The following is a 15,007-nucleotide window of genomic DNA, read 5'->3' on the forward strand; positions in this document are numbered from 1 at the left end:
AATTTACTTTTTGTGCTTTATTTCAAATTAAGATTTGGATCAATAGTATTAAAATCAAAGGTGCTTTCCCTGTAATGGTATATGAATACTGAATGACACTGAGCACATTAAATGAAAGAATAATTATACTGTTAAATCAAAAGCATTGTTTTCAGGTTTCCAAAATTTTCAAAATCTTTATACATTAATTCTTTTAAAAAGAAAAGAAGCTTCCCTATCAACTGCCTGTTATTATTTTCCTGCTCTTTATTTTTTATTACTTCTATCTTTTTTATTTCTTACTCTTTATTATTTTTTACTTATTTTCTTGCATTTTATTTCTGTGGAAGATGGAATGTTTCAAAATTAGTAGCATTACAGGTAGTGACAAGTTCAAGAAAAAGTCACATTTTAAGAATTACTTACCCTTCAATGAAATGTTTTTATTTCTAAAGTTATTTTTCAGAAATTTTAACTCATGCAATTTCCCATGACAGCACAGACAGAAGACTGCTAGGAGGCCAAAAAAACAGATGCCTGTTGTGTTACCAAGAAAGCAAAATATTTTGTGTCTTAATGAAAGATTTTAAGCCTTTAAAAAATACTCATTTTCTCTCAAACTGATAGAATACTTTCAAGAATTGAAAGTTTCAATCCTCCTAATTTTGTTACCTTTTCAGATCAAGATATAATTGTTTAGACAGTAATGCTCACAATTTTGTATGATTGACAAAACCATTCACTTAGATGATGAACAAGAGAGTCTTACATTTTTTTAAAAAGAATTTACTTATCTTTCCAAACTTTTCCACTTTTATGTAGGTTTCCATTTTCCCAAGCCCAATTTCTGACTGCAAGTAAAACTATGATAAATTCAGTATTCATTCTTAAAATTTTATCTCTTCCTCAATTTCTAAAACTCTCCAATTCTACAGTGTTTAAGAATAGAAAGAGTTAGTTATAGTCAAATTGTTGAACATTGATCAAGTTTTAAAATATACTTGATATTGGAATATTGAAAGGGTCAAAAGCATCAGTATTTATAATTAAAATGTCAACCTACCTTATATATGGATTGGATAATTGTCTGCAGTGAATTCGTTCTTTCATTTCCAGACCCCAAATTTTAAACTACCACAGACTTAGATTTTAAGATACTAAAGAATTTGTAAAAATTACTATTTGATTTTCCTTTTAACTAAATCATAAAACAATTTTCTGACTGATCTTTTAATTCCTATGGAGAACTGAAACCAACAAGATGCTATTTGTTTTCAGGTTCTCCAATCAAAATACAATTAAAAAGAAAACCAATTTACATTCTACTGTAGATCAGAAAACATGAAAACACAAAACCAGTAATGTAAGTCTCATTCTTCTTCCTTAAAAGCTTTAAAATTGATTTCCCAAACCCTTCCTTTTAAACCTTAAACTCACTGCTTATTTTGCATTGAGTCAATAAATGAAGTACATGGAATATATCAAAATATGTCAAAGAAACCCAATATATCCATTGTATATTTCAAAAGAAAATTTTAAAATGTAAGCAACCTTAACACCAAAGTTTTGAAAAAAAACAGTACAAACAGGTGGAAAATAGAAACCGAGACAACAAAATTTTAAAAAAATAGTAAACAGAAAAATAAGAATTTTCTTAAAAAATGTTTTCTAGAATCCACTTGCAATAGTAGAAGATACAATACTAATCTAAAAACTATTTACTTCTTGCATAGATGATGTTAATGTCTTTAAATAAAAAGCTAGTAAAAGGATATAATGCAGAACTTCAGTTTTCATAGGTATATAAATCATATTAAATTCTTAAAATATTGCATTATACTATAATCCTAGAGAATCAAATATACATTTTTTCTGGAGTTGTCAAATAAAATAAAACTGATACTTGGTGATTAGGCTTGGCATCACTTACCACTTTAGACAAAACAATAAACTTTCCAAACTTGAATGGCCAAAAGTAGGAAAAGTCCTGAAAAGAAATTGTTTTTATCCTTTTGCTACAATGACATACACAAAGTTAAAATGATATAGAAAACTACAGGTCAAACTAAGAAGTGCTTAATTCAATTTTGATAAACTAAAACTCTACTCATTGATAGTTTATTACTATGTGACTGAAGAAGGGCTTCTTTTTGTTTGTTTTTATTTTTGTTACCTTTTCTCTTCATATATATGTTTTTCACCAAAAAACATTAAATTAGAGAATTGAAGTTTTAGAATCATCATATACTACCTACCCAGGTACTGTCTTCTATATAACTAATTATTTAATAAGTTCTTGTTTTCCACTACCAATAGCTATGCAGTATAATGAAGCAAAACTATAAGATACAACACTTTCCAGAAATAAATAAATATGTTTTTACCTCATTATGGATAATGAGGCCAACAGCCCACTCTTTGGTACATGACAGTCTGATTCCAATAATTTTGCACTTTATATAAAAAAGTGATGTTTACAAGGTTAACAAAACTATGATAAAATGACATTATTTTCTTATATCTATCTGTGGAATTCAGATGTTTAAATTTACAAATATGGAACTACTGAAAATTCAACTTGAATTTTAAGTTTTGTGTCATCTTTTACTGAGAGAAAATAAGACTACTTTGAAAACACACATAAGCCAATATGAAAAAAAAAACAATGAATATCCATGAAAAAGTTATATAAAGTCATTGTCTATAATGATGAGAGTACATGAGAAGACATGACTGTGATCTAGAAACCTTTTCTTCTCAATAGTAGGGAAATTTTCTTACTCATGTGTGTATGTTTAGTGAATATGAGAATGTCCTTAACATGAAGTACACACTGGTCTATTGTTGAACTTGACAAAAACAATGAAGTTTGCTTTAAAGATTATGTAAGTGAAAAAAATATATTATGTAAGTGTACTGACTATAAATTAATCATTTTAAAGGTGAAAAGTTACTATACAGTGTAAGCAATGACTTGTGAAGTATACGTAAGAAATTTAAGACTACAAGAACCACTCTTCAGAGAATAAAATTTAATGACATTAGAATATGCTAAAAATCTGTTCATTTTTTTGTAAAGAGTAACAGGTTGGTAATAATTAACTGTGTATTTCAGCTAGTGGAGGGGATTGTGAATGTTCCCAACACAAAGAAATAATAAATATTTAAGGTGATAGATATGCCAGTTTCACTCATCTGTTCAGCACACATATATAAATGTATTAAAATGTTAGTATACTCAATAAATATATAAAATTATATGCCAATTAAAAATAAAATTATACATAAAGAAAAACAATTTTCATACTGTAATTATGAAGTTAAATTTGAATAATCAGTCTCTAATATAAACAGCACCACTGAATTCCACCCATGCAAGAAAGGGGAGAATTCAAGCAAAAGGCAGATTCATTAGAGAACTATCAGATCCTAATGCAAAGAGTAAAGCATACAGCAATACCCATTTTAATAATTTCCAACCTTAAGGATTTAATGATCACACCTGAATAATAATTACTATAATTAATGAATTTTTAAATGGAATTTTTAGAAAAATTTGCTTGCATTTATATCTGTTGAACACAAGATTAGCAATAGATATAATCACTAGCTTATTTACATGCTCTCCAGTGGAAATTATTCAGAGGACAGAAGACAAAACTCATTTATTTAACACCTACCAAACACAATGTTAGGTGCTGAGCATACAATGAAGAAGGCAGACATGATCCCTGCTCTCATGAATTCAAAATCCAGAATGAATTGCACCTTATTTTGAATATTTTAAAACTTTAAAAGTTGCATAAAAATAGAAATAGTAACTAAAAATAACAATGAACTTTATATTTTAATGTAATATAAAAACTACCTTTTTAAAATTCATTTTTATCATAAATGAATGAGATATATCTCATTTCTCTGTAAAAGAAGTAGAGGCATACCATTTGTGTATTCATGCATTTAACTAGGGTAATAGGTTTTGATTGGTCCCATTATTTTTTCTTCCCCCACACCCCTCCCACTCCTCATATCGCTCATTATAGTCCCTCCTTACTCCATTCTTGCCCCCTCCTAACCCCTATATGTGTCATCGTTTGCTTATCAGCAATATCATTCATCCTTTGTTTTTTTGAGATTGGATTATCTCACTTAGCATTATATTCTCCAATTTTATACCTTTGCCAGCAATCGCCATAATTTTATTATTTTTAATGGCTGAGTAATATTCCAGAGTATATATATACCACAGTTTCTTTATCCATTCATCAATTGAAGGACATCTAGGTTGGTTCCACAATCTGGCTATTGTGAATTGAGCAGCTATGAACATTTGATGAGGCTGTATCTCTGTAGTATGCTGATTTTAAGTCTTTGGGTATAGGCCAAGGAGTGGGATTACTGGGTCAAATGGTGGTTCCATTCCAAGTTTTCTAAGGAATCTCCACACTACTTTCCAGAGTGGCTGCACTAATTTGCAGACCCACCAGCAATGTATGAGAGTACCTTTTTCCCCACATCCTCGCCAACAACTATTGTTGATAGTATTCTTGATAATCGCCATTCTAATTGGGGTGAGATGGAATATTAGTGTAGTTTTGATTTGCATTTCTCTTATTCTAAAGATGGTGAACATTTTTCATATGTTTGTTGATTGCTTCTAGATCTTCTTCTGTGAAGTGTCTGTTCATTTTCTTAGCCCATTTGTTGATTGGGTTATTTGTATTCTTTGTGTAGAGTTTTTTGACTTCTTTGTTTTTCTGGATATTAGTGCTCTATCTGAAGTTTGAGTGGCAAAGATTTTCTCCCAATTTGTTGGTTCTCTCTTTGCATTGCTGATAGTTTCCTTTGCTGAGAGAAAGCTATTTTTTTTTAATGTATCCCAGTTATTGATTCTTGCTTTTATTTCTTGTGCTATGGGTGTCCTGTTAAGGAAGTCTGATCCTAAGCCAACATGTTGAAGATTTGGACCTACTTTTTCTTCTATAAGATACAGGGTCTCTGGTCTGATTTCAAGGTCCTTGATCCATTTTGAGTTGATTTATGTGCAGCGTGAGCAATAGGAGTTTAGTTTCATTCTGTTGCATATGGATTTCCAATTTTCCCAACACCATTTGTTGAAGAGGCTATCTTTTCTCCATTGCATATTTTTGGCACCTTTGTCTAGCATGAGAAAATTGTATTTATTTGGGTTTGTGTTCATGTGCTCTATTCTGTACCTTTGATCTGCCTGTCTACTTTGGTAACAATATCATGCCATTTTTGTTAATATTGCTTTGTAGGATAGTTTTAGTTCTGGTATTGTGGTACACCCTGCTTCACTCTTCCTGCTAAGAAGTGCTTTATGTACTCTGGGTTTCTTATTCCTCCAGATAAATTTCATGATTGCTTGATCTATTTATACAAGGTACATCATTAGGATATTAATTGGAATTGCATTGAATCTGTATAGCACTTTTGGTGGTATGGCCATTTTGACAATATTAGTTCTGCCTATCCAAGAGCATTGGAGATCTTTCCTTCTTCTAAGGTTATCTTTAATTTCTTTCTTTAGTATTCTGTAGTTCTCATTGCAGAGGTCTTTCACTTTTTTGTTAGATTGATTCCCAAGTATTTTATTTTTTTCAAAGCTATTGTGAATGGGGTTGTTTTCCTAACTTCTCTTTCTGAAGATTCATCACTTATGTATAAAAATGCATTGGATTCATGGGCATTGACCTTATATCCTGCTATATTACTGAATTGACTTATGAGATCTAAAAGTTTTCTGGTGCAATTTTCTGATTCCCCTAAATATATAATCATGCCATCAGCAAAAAGGGATAGTTTGAGTTCTTCTTTTTCTATTCATATTCCTTTAATTTTCTTTGTCTAATTGCTCTGGCTAGAGTTTCTAGGACAATGTTAAATAGAAGTAGTGAAAGATGGCATCCCTGCCTTGTTTCAGTTTTTAGGGGTAATGCTTTCAGTTTTTCACCTTTTAGAATGATATTGGCCATGGGCTTAACATACATGACCTTTACAGTGTTAAGGAATGTTCCCACTATCCCTATTTTTCCTAATGTTTTGTGCATAAAAGGATGGTGTATTTCATCAAATGCTTTTTCTGCATCTATTGAAATAATCATGTGAGTCTTGCCCTTAAGTCTGTTGAAATGATGAATGACAATTTTTGATTTCTGAATGTTGAACCAACCTTCCATCCCTGGGATAAAATCCACTTGATTGTGGCGCACTATCTATGTAATATATTTTTGTATGCAATTTGCTAAAATTTTGTTGAGAATTTTTGCATCAATGTTCATTAAGAATATTGGTCTGAAATTTTCTTTCCTTGATGTGTATCTGTCTGCTTTAGGTATCAGGGTGATACTGGCTTCATAGAATGAAATACTTCTATTTCATGAAATACTTCGAGAATTATTGGAATGAGCTCTTCTTTAAAGGTTTTGTAGAATTCAGCTGAGAACTCATCTGTTCCTGGATTTTTCTTTGTTGTTAGGCTTTTGATGACTGCTATTTCATTACTTGAAATTGATCTATATAAATTGTGTATGTCCTCCTCATTCAGTTTAGATAATTCATATGTCTCTAGAAACCTGTTAATGTATTTGAGAATTTCTATTTTGTTGTATATACTTTCAAAATAGCTTCTGATTATGTTTTGTATTTCAATCATGTCTGTTGTGATATTTCCTTGTTCATTCTGAATTTTAGTAATTTGGGTTATCTCTCTCCTTCTCTTTGTTAGCGTGACTAAGGATTTATCAATTTTGTTTATTCTTTCAAAGAAACAACTATATATTTTGTCAATTTTTTCTATTGTTTCAACTTCATTGATTTCAGCTCTGATTTTAACCACTTCCTGTCTTCTACTACTTTGGGTGTTTCTCTGTTCTTCTTTTTCTAGGACTTTGATCTGTAGTGTTATGTCATTTATTTATTTTTTCTTCTTTTATTGAATGTACTCTATGAAATAAATTTTTCTCTAAGTACTGCTTTCATAGTGTCCCACTGATTTTGATATGATATGTCTTTAATCACATTTACCTGTAAGAATTTTTTTTAATTTCATTCCTGATATCTTGTGCTATCTATTCATCATACAACAATATATTATGTATTCTCCAGATGTTGGGGTAGTTTCTGTTTTTTACTCTGTCATTTATTTCTAATTTCAATCCATTATGATCTGATAGAATAAAAGGTAGCATCTCTATCTTCCTGTATTTGCTAACATTAACTTTGTGGCATTAAATATGGTCTATTTCAGAGAAGAATCCATCTGCTTCTGAGAAGAAAGTGTAGACACTCTTTGTTGGATGGTATATTCTATAAATATCCATGAAGTCGAAATTATTGATTGTGTTATTTAGATCTATGGTTTCTTTGTTCAATTTTTTTTTGTAGGATCTGTCCAGTGGTGAGAAATGTGTGTTAAAATCACCTAGCATTATTTTGTTGTGGTCTATTCGAATTCTGGTTTTGAGAAGAATTTGTTTGACATATATTGATGAGCCACTGTTTGGAGCATAAATATGTATGATTGTTATGTCTTGTTGATTTATTCTTCCCTTAAGCTGTATGAAATGTCCTTCTTTATCCCTTCTGACTAACTCTGGCTTGAAGTCCACATTATCTTATATGAGGATGGATACTCTGGCATTTTTGCTGTGTCCATGTGCATGGTATACTTTTTCCCATCCTTTCACCTTTAGTCTGTGAGTATCTTTTTCTATGAGATGAGTTTCTTGCAGGTAGCAAATTGTTGGATCATCTTTTTTAATCCACTCTGCCAGTCTGTCTTTTGATTGATGAGTTCAGGCCATTAACATTCAGGGTTATTATTGTGATATGATTTGTATTCCCAGTCATTTGGCTCATTTTTTTTTTACATGACTTGTTGTTCCTTTAGAATAGTTCTTCCCTTTACTGATTTACATCATTGTTTTTCATCTGTTCCTCATGGAATATTTTGCTGAAAATGTTCTGCAGTGCCACCTTTCTTTTTGTAAATTCTTTTAGCTTTTGTTTATCATGGGAGAATTTTATTTTGTCATCAAATCTGAAGGTAAGTTTTGCTGGGTATAAGATTCTTGGTTGGCATCCGTTTTCTTTCAGGGCTTAAAAAATGTTGTTCCAGGCCCTTCTAGCTTCTAGGTTCTGGATTGAAAAATCTGCTGATATCTGTATTGGTTTCCCCCTGAATGTAATTTGATTCTATCATATCACACCCTTTAAAATTCTGTCTTTATTTTGTATGTTAGTTATTTTCATTGTAATGTGCCTTGCTGTGGGTTTGTTGTAATTTTGTGTACTTGGAGTCCTATAAGCCCCTTGTACTTGATTTTCCACTTCATTCTTCAGATGTGGGAAATTTTCTGATATTATTTTATTGAAGATTGTTCACTCCTTTGTTTCTTTAAGATTTCCTCAATCCTAATAATTCTTAAATTTGGCCTTTTCAAGATATTCCATAGTTCTTGTAGATTCTGTTCATGATTTCTTATCATCTTCTCTGTTTGGTCAACTATGTCTTCAAGATTAAATATTTTGTCTTCAATATCTGAGTTTCTGTCTTCCAGGTGTTCTATCCTATTTGTTATGCTGTCTATGGAGTTTTTAATTTGATTCATTTTTTCCTTTATTTCAAGGATTTATGTTTGTTTTTTTTTCAATATCTCTAACTCTTTATTGAAATGATCTTTGCTTTCTGTATTTGCTCTTTTAACTCTTGATTGATGTGATTATTCAATGCCTGCATTTCTTCTTTCATTCTGTCATTCAATGTTGCATTTGCTCTTTCATCTTCTCGTTTGCTTCCCTGATCATTTTAATTATGTACATTCTGAACTCCTTTTTTGAAATATCTTCTGCCATGCTGTCATTGGATTTTATTGATGTAGCATCTAGGTTTGTTTGGGACATTTTCTTCCCTTGTTTTCTCATATTGCTCAGGTATCTACCCCTCTAGTAGTGAAACTCTGGAATATTGCAGATTTCCTCTATTGACTAATATTGTCTCTATAGATTTCCAATAATTCACCTCTTAGCCTTCAGTAGCCTGAATTCTTGGGGGACCTTGATAATGTGGTGCTCCACTAGGAAGCTGCCACTCTAGGGGTAGTGGCCTTCAGGTGAGGTACATTCCCTGTCATTGAGCAGAGGTGCCTCCACTCATTGACTGATGGTCATTCAAAGGGGGACTAGACTGCAGACTGGGGCATATCTGATCTGGGCCTCTGTGTCTGGTTCTATTGTCCTGGTGGGAAAGCCTTGCCTAGGAGGGAAGACTCATCCAGTGGGGAAGTTTCATTGCCAAGCTCTCCTCTGAGAATTTCCCTTGGGACCAGAATTACCACCTGGACTGGGAAGCCCTCCTCTGCAATATTCCCAGGGTTCCCAACCTACTGCCTGGGCTGAGGAGCCTGGCCCTCTAGGGACTCCATTGCTGAGTGGCCCTCCTCTGCTATGTTCCCTGGGGACTGGACCTACCACCTGGGCTTCAGACCCTCACTCTGTGTTGAAGCCTCTTGCTGTGCAGCCCTCCTCTGCATTGCTCCTGGTTGACTGGGTTCTTGTCTCCAGCAGTGGAGTCCCACTGGTCCACTCTACTCCATGAAGTTCCCTGCATTTTGGGACTACTACCCATCTGGGGAGCCCGACCAGTGGAGAGACTCATCTGGTGGCTGTGAGTTGGTCCCAAGTCTCTCAATACCTCCTGTTCTTGACTTCTGGTTCTTGTCAAAGGTCCTCTAGTCTCCTGTAAGTGTCTCAGGAAGGGAGCTGCACTTCCGGTGATGATGGCCACACCCTCAGGAATAATTCAAAGTGCCTGTGGCAGTCTATAAAGAAGCCTCTGGCTGGCTCCACAATGCAGAAGGGCTGTCTCATCAGCCGGCTTGCTCCATTATGGCGACAGACCTCACAGTGGTGGTTGGGTGGGGTCACTCAGTGATGGCATCTATCTTTGGCCTGGTGTTTGGGTGGGTTGGCTACCCATCACCTAGCTCTGCAAGGCAGGTGGGTTTGGTGCCCACCTGCTACCTCCAGAATGCAGGTGGCCTGACTCACCCGCCAGCTCCCTCCACGACTGTGACCAACCAGTGATGGCGCTGACCTTGTTGCAATGGTCAGGTGGTGTCACTCAATGATGACATCTTTCTTTGGCCTGGTGGTTGGGTGGGTTGGCTGCCCACTGCCTAGCTCTGCAAGACAGGTATGTTGGGTGCACTCCTGCAACCTCCACAATGCAGGTGGCCTGACTCACCTGTCAGCTTGCTCAGTGACTGTGACTGACCAGTGATGGTGCTGACCTCATTGCCTAAAAACTCCCTTAATTCTGCTTTCCAGACAAAAGAGGATCATTTTTCTCATATTTCATTTTTCTAAGAAAATACTTCACTTTTTGACAGCCCATGCAAATTCCTATTCAGATAGCTCTTACAGGAAAAGAACATGAACACTAACAAATACATACATAAGACATATTACAACTTGTAATCGATCTTCCTATAATTCAGTGTACTTTGTAAGCAGTAGTAAGTGCAACAAGAGACTTCTAGGTGGCTTTGTTTCTACTAACATAATTCATGAATCACAGTCATCAAACTGTATTAAGCTAGAGATGCATTTCCAACTTAGCTTTAGAACAGGTGAAGAATATGCTGAGGTTCTACAGGTGCCATGTTAAAGGTGAGTATGCATTGAAAAACACTGTGGACAGCAGGAGGTTACTTCAAACAACCATTTCCCTCCCTGTGAGAATTACTGAATTGCTCTATTAGACAGCAATGGATTTTGTTCCTGGACATGTTGGGACAGAAAAGAGAATAAAAACCTTAATTCTAGTGGCCTTCTTTTTATAAAAATTTTCAGCAAAGGAATGAGGAATCCACACAGTGGGAAGAAATAAGCACTTCTAATGTACCTAATCTCTAATTTTAATATAATGATACATGTTCATATATAGACTTTCATTCTATTAATGTTACACTTAAACATCTCATAAAACCTCTACTGTGTATGCTATTTTTTGAAATGCAACAAAAGGATGAATTCTATCAGCATAAAAGATTTTCTATTAGTTTAATATTTAAGTGTGTTAAGAGAATATTCATTTATTATCAATCATATATAAGTATTGCACAGCACTTCCCAATGCAGTAACCAGTACCTTCAATATGAGATATAATTACTAAATATAAAATGGTATCCTGGATGGGATTCTGGGACAAAATAGCTGGTAGTAAAAAAACTAGTGAAATTTAAATAAATTAGGGTGTTTAGTAAATAGTAATATACCAATATTTGTTCCTTAGTTGTACAAAATGTATTAAAGTAACATTCTACTAATAATAGGAATAACTGTGTATATGGTAAAATTACTGTATTTACTTTCTAATTTCTATGCCTATCTAAAATTAAAAGTTTATTTAAATACAAAGTCAATGGAAAGGATGAAGATAAGAAAGGGAGACTGAATATAAAAAAGTTTATAGGTACAATAGATATTCCAATAACCCTGAGCAGATGAGATGGGACAAAAGGGCAACATGATTGAAAAAACAGTAAGTGTAGACAGATTTGCATGATTGTTATTTAGAAAGTGGGGGAGTTTCATGGTTACAGCATTTGTTTTATTATGTAGAAGAGATAAAATGTTTGCTTAGAATAAGACAGTGCAATGTACAAAACTGAGGGTCCATTTGAGGTAGATGACCATGGATTTATAGATTCCATCAGCCTTCCTTGTCACTCCCTCCAGCAAAAATGAATTCTACGATTCAATTTTTTAATTCCCATCTAAGATGAAGTTTATGTTATCCATGGAAACCTGAACTTTTAAAAATATCTGTGAAGAATATTTATTCTTACACAACTGCTTTCCATCCATTCCTAACCTCCCCCTTGTTTTTCAAACATAAAGTCTAAGATTCAGATTGATATATTGCAGAATAGACCTCACTGAAGAAAAAAATCTAATTTTAGATACATGATGAATATGACATCTATGTAAATTTGAATTCTAAGTGTAAAAATTTATTTTCCTTTCCCACCTGTTTTCCACTATCCCATTCATTTGCCTACTTCCCACCTTCAAATATAAACACAAGGTAAAGATCTTTCATTTTGAAGAATAATTTTTGATTATATATTTTTAAAAATCTGCTTAGTAATGTAAATGGTAACAAAAGGATGCATGGATAGAAACCAAAATATAGTTGGCATGATTAATCTGAAACTTATAACCCATTTCAAAATCAAAAAGCCTGGGAAATTGATAGGAACAGACAACAATAATAAAAACCCTAATCATTAAGCATTCATAATAGGGTTTTACATAGACTGGAAGAGACAACTATTTTTAAATGTCAGATTTGAGAACTGCATGGTAAGTGTTGGGGATGGAGCTCATCGATAGAGCACTTACTTAGTATGTTGGAGACCTTGGGTTTGATAATACCCCTAAAAAGCTATCACATGGTATTAATTTACTCTTTCCCTCCCAATCAGCACACATATAATTTAGAATTCATCAAAGTACAAATCTTTTATAAAAATTGATAGTCAAAAAATGTTTTGACCAGAGAATTAAGTGACAAAATTTATTTTAAAATGTTTTAAGCTGTGATGTGCAAAACTATGATAATCACAGACATGTACCAAAATCAAGTTGGGTACACTTTGTCAATGTGCTCAGAGTATATGCAGAATAAAGTAATTATACACTTTATAATATCTAATCAAAATAGAAGCTTTTGTGAATAATAAATATCCCATGATATAATATGTTGAAAGGAGATAAATAGCTGTTTGAACCTCAGAAGTCATCATCAATAGTTCGTCCCTCAGACACAGACACGTGGGTACCACGTCCTGACTATCTTCTCTCAGCATGACCTCTAGGGTCTGTGTTCTACTTTCTATTTCCATAGTGATGTTCACACCATTCCTAGTTTGGCATAAATTCCTAATTCATCTACATGCCTCTTGTCTATCTCTCCCTATATTTCATCATCTCTACTTTTCCTGAAGCTATTATTTGAAAGAAAAATGTGATCTTGTCAGCCCTTGTTTAAATAAACACTTTTTATTATGGGAGGGTCAGACTCCTTGAATGGATACCTCATGCTTTTTTATACTCTGGTTCATCCTATCCTTTCAAATACTATACAATATACTTATACAGTAAACCAGCATGCAAAAAAACAAATGAATTATCACTATATGCAACTCACAAACTTAACACAGCAAAAGGAACGAACCACAAAAAATGCATACTGTACACTTTCATAATATCAAGATACAAAACATTTAGTACATATGTGTATATACATACATACAAACTGTATAAATAATATACATTTCTATGTCTATGTAAATTTTTGAAAACATTTCTATACTAAATTGCAAAAATATCAGTGTTTTAAATAAGAATAATCAGAAAAGAAGTATTAAGCATTTTAAAAGTAATTAAGAATATGTATTTATGAGAATAAGAAAGTTCCAGGTATTAAAACATACTCTAAAATAATATGATCAAAATAGTATGTGCATGCAGGTAAAACTAATCTTTGGTATAAAAGAGACAGGAATCATGGCTACAGGTGAGGGTATTAAATGAAATGAAAGGTAATAGAAGGGACTTTCTGGGATTTTTAAAATTTTATTTAACTGCATACTACTCATAAAGGTAGGTTAACACTGCAGATACTCATTGAGTTGTAGGGTGATGGTTTGGGTACTTCACTAGATAATCCATTTATATTAACAAATGTTCATTGTATCTAGTACAGAACATCTAAGATGATATATGTGGTACATATCCTGCATATCTAGCATATGTCAATAAAAATTACCAAAAATGAAATACAATACAGCTTAAATCCCATTCTAATATGCATGTATGTTAAGGGTTCCAATAAACCCTAAAGAATGAAAAATGATAAAACCCAGAAGTTTACATAATATTAAGTTAAGGGCTGGCATTTTAGTTCATTGACATAGATTGCCTAGCTTGTGCAAATTTTGGGGTTCAATTCCCATAACTGCCAAAAATTTAAAGGTTTACATTCAGATAATAGAAAAAGCAGATGTGATGATGCAGGTAGGATACAAAAACTTACTAAGAAAGCTCTATGAGACCTCCAGCTAATGGTTGATGAAATGGTAGACTGTTGGTGATCTGCAACTTTTCCAGATATCCAACAGGTATTCTGATATCTGCAGGTAGGGATAACCATTTCTTAAAATCCTACAAAAAGAAAAAGTAACCAAAACAAAAAAGGGCATTTGACTTTTGATTCATGTATGTTAGAGTATTATTTTTTAGCAAATATTAGCTGACGTTAACTGCAGTTTAAAAGTTACCTACATTGATTATATATAACATATTGAAGGCAAAATATTTACTAGTGTAAGCAAAGGTATATGGTGCAGTCTCAGAGAAATGATTTAAGACAAATGAAACTTGGTTATTTTGGTGTCATTGCATTAGTAAATTTATCTTGGATTTACTTTAAAATTATTACACCATATGGTAGGAACATGCATATACAACATGTGATCAATATAAATAATTAAACAAGTAGATATTATTTTGAATACAACATGTGAAAGAAAATTAAAATGTTTTCTTTTTGCTGTTATTAGAAGTAAAAGTTGTTCTATTTCATTTAACTGAAGCCAGAATTGGGGACAGGCAGTTAGTGTATTAATAGGGTATGGGGTCAAATCCAGGAAATGGAAGACATAAAAGCCATCTGCCTTTGGAAGTTGGAGACTGCCCCAGGGAGAATGGAATTTCAATGATCTCTGGAGTCCATTGATTAACAAATTTACCTGCTTTTATCAAGGAAGGCAAGCAAGGAGCTGCTAATTAATGCCTCCTGGGCCTTTGCCTGGCTGAATCACTTTGGATCTTCCCCTGCCACACCTGCTTCTCACTTTATTTATCTCACCTGCAAAATCAGGCCTAGGAATGCAGGCAGGAAGGAGAGAAAAGAGTGGAGAAAACTGGAGAACAAAA

The sequence above is a fragment of the Sciurus vulgaris genome, assembly GCF_902686455.1.
Source record: "Sciurus vulgaris genome assembly, contig: HiC_scaffold_611_arrow_ctg1, whole genome shotgun sequence".
Taxonomy (NCBI): Eukaryota; Metazoa; Chordata; class Mammalia; order Rodentia; family Sciuridae; genus Sciurus; species Sciurus vulgaris.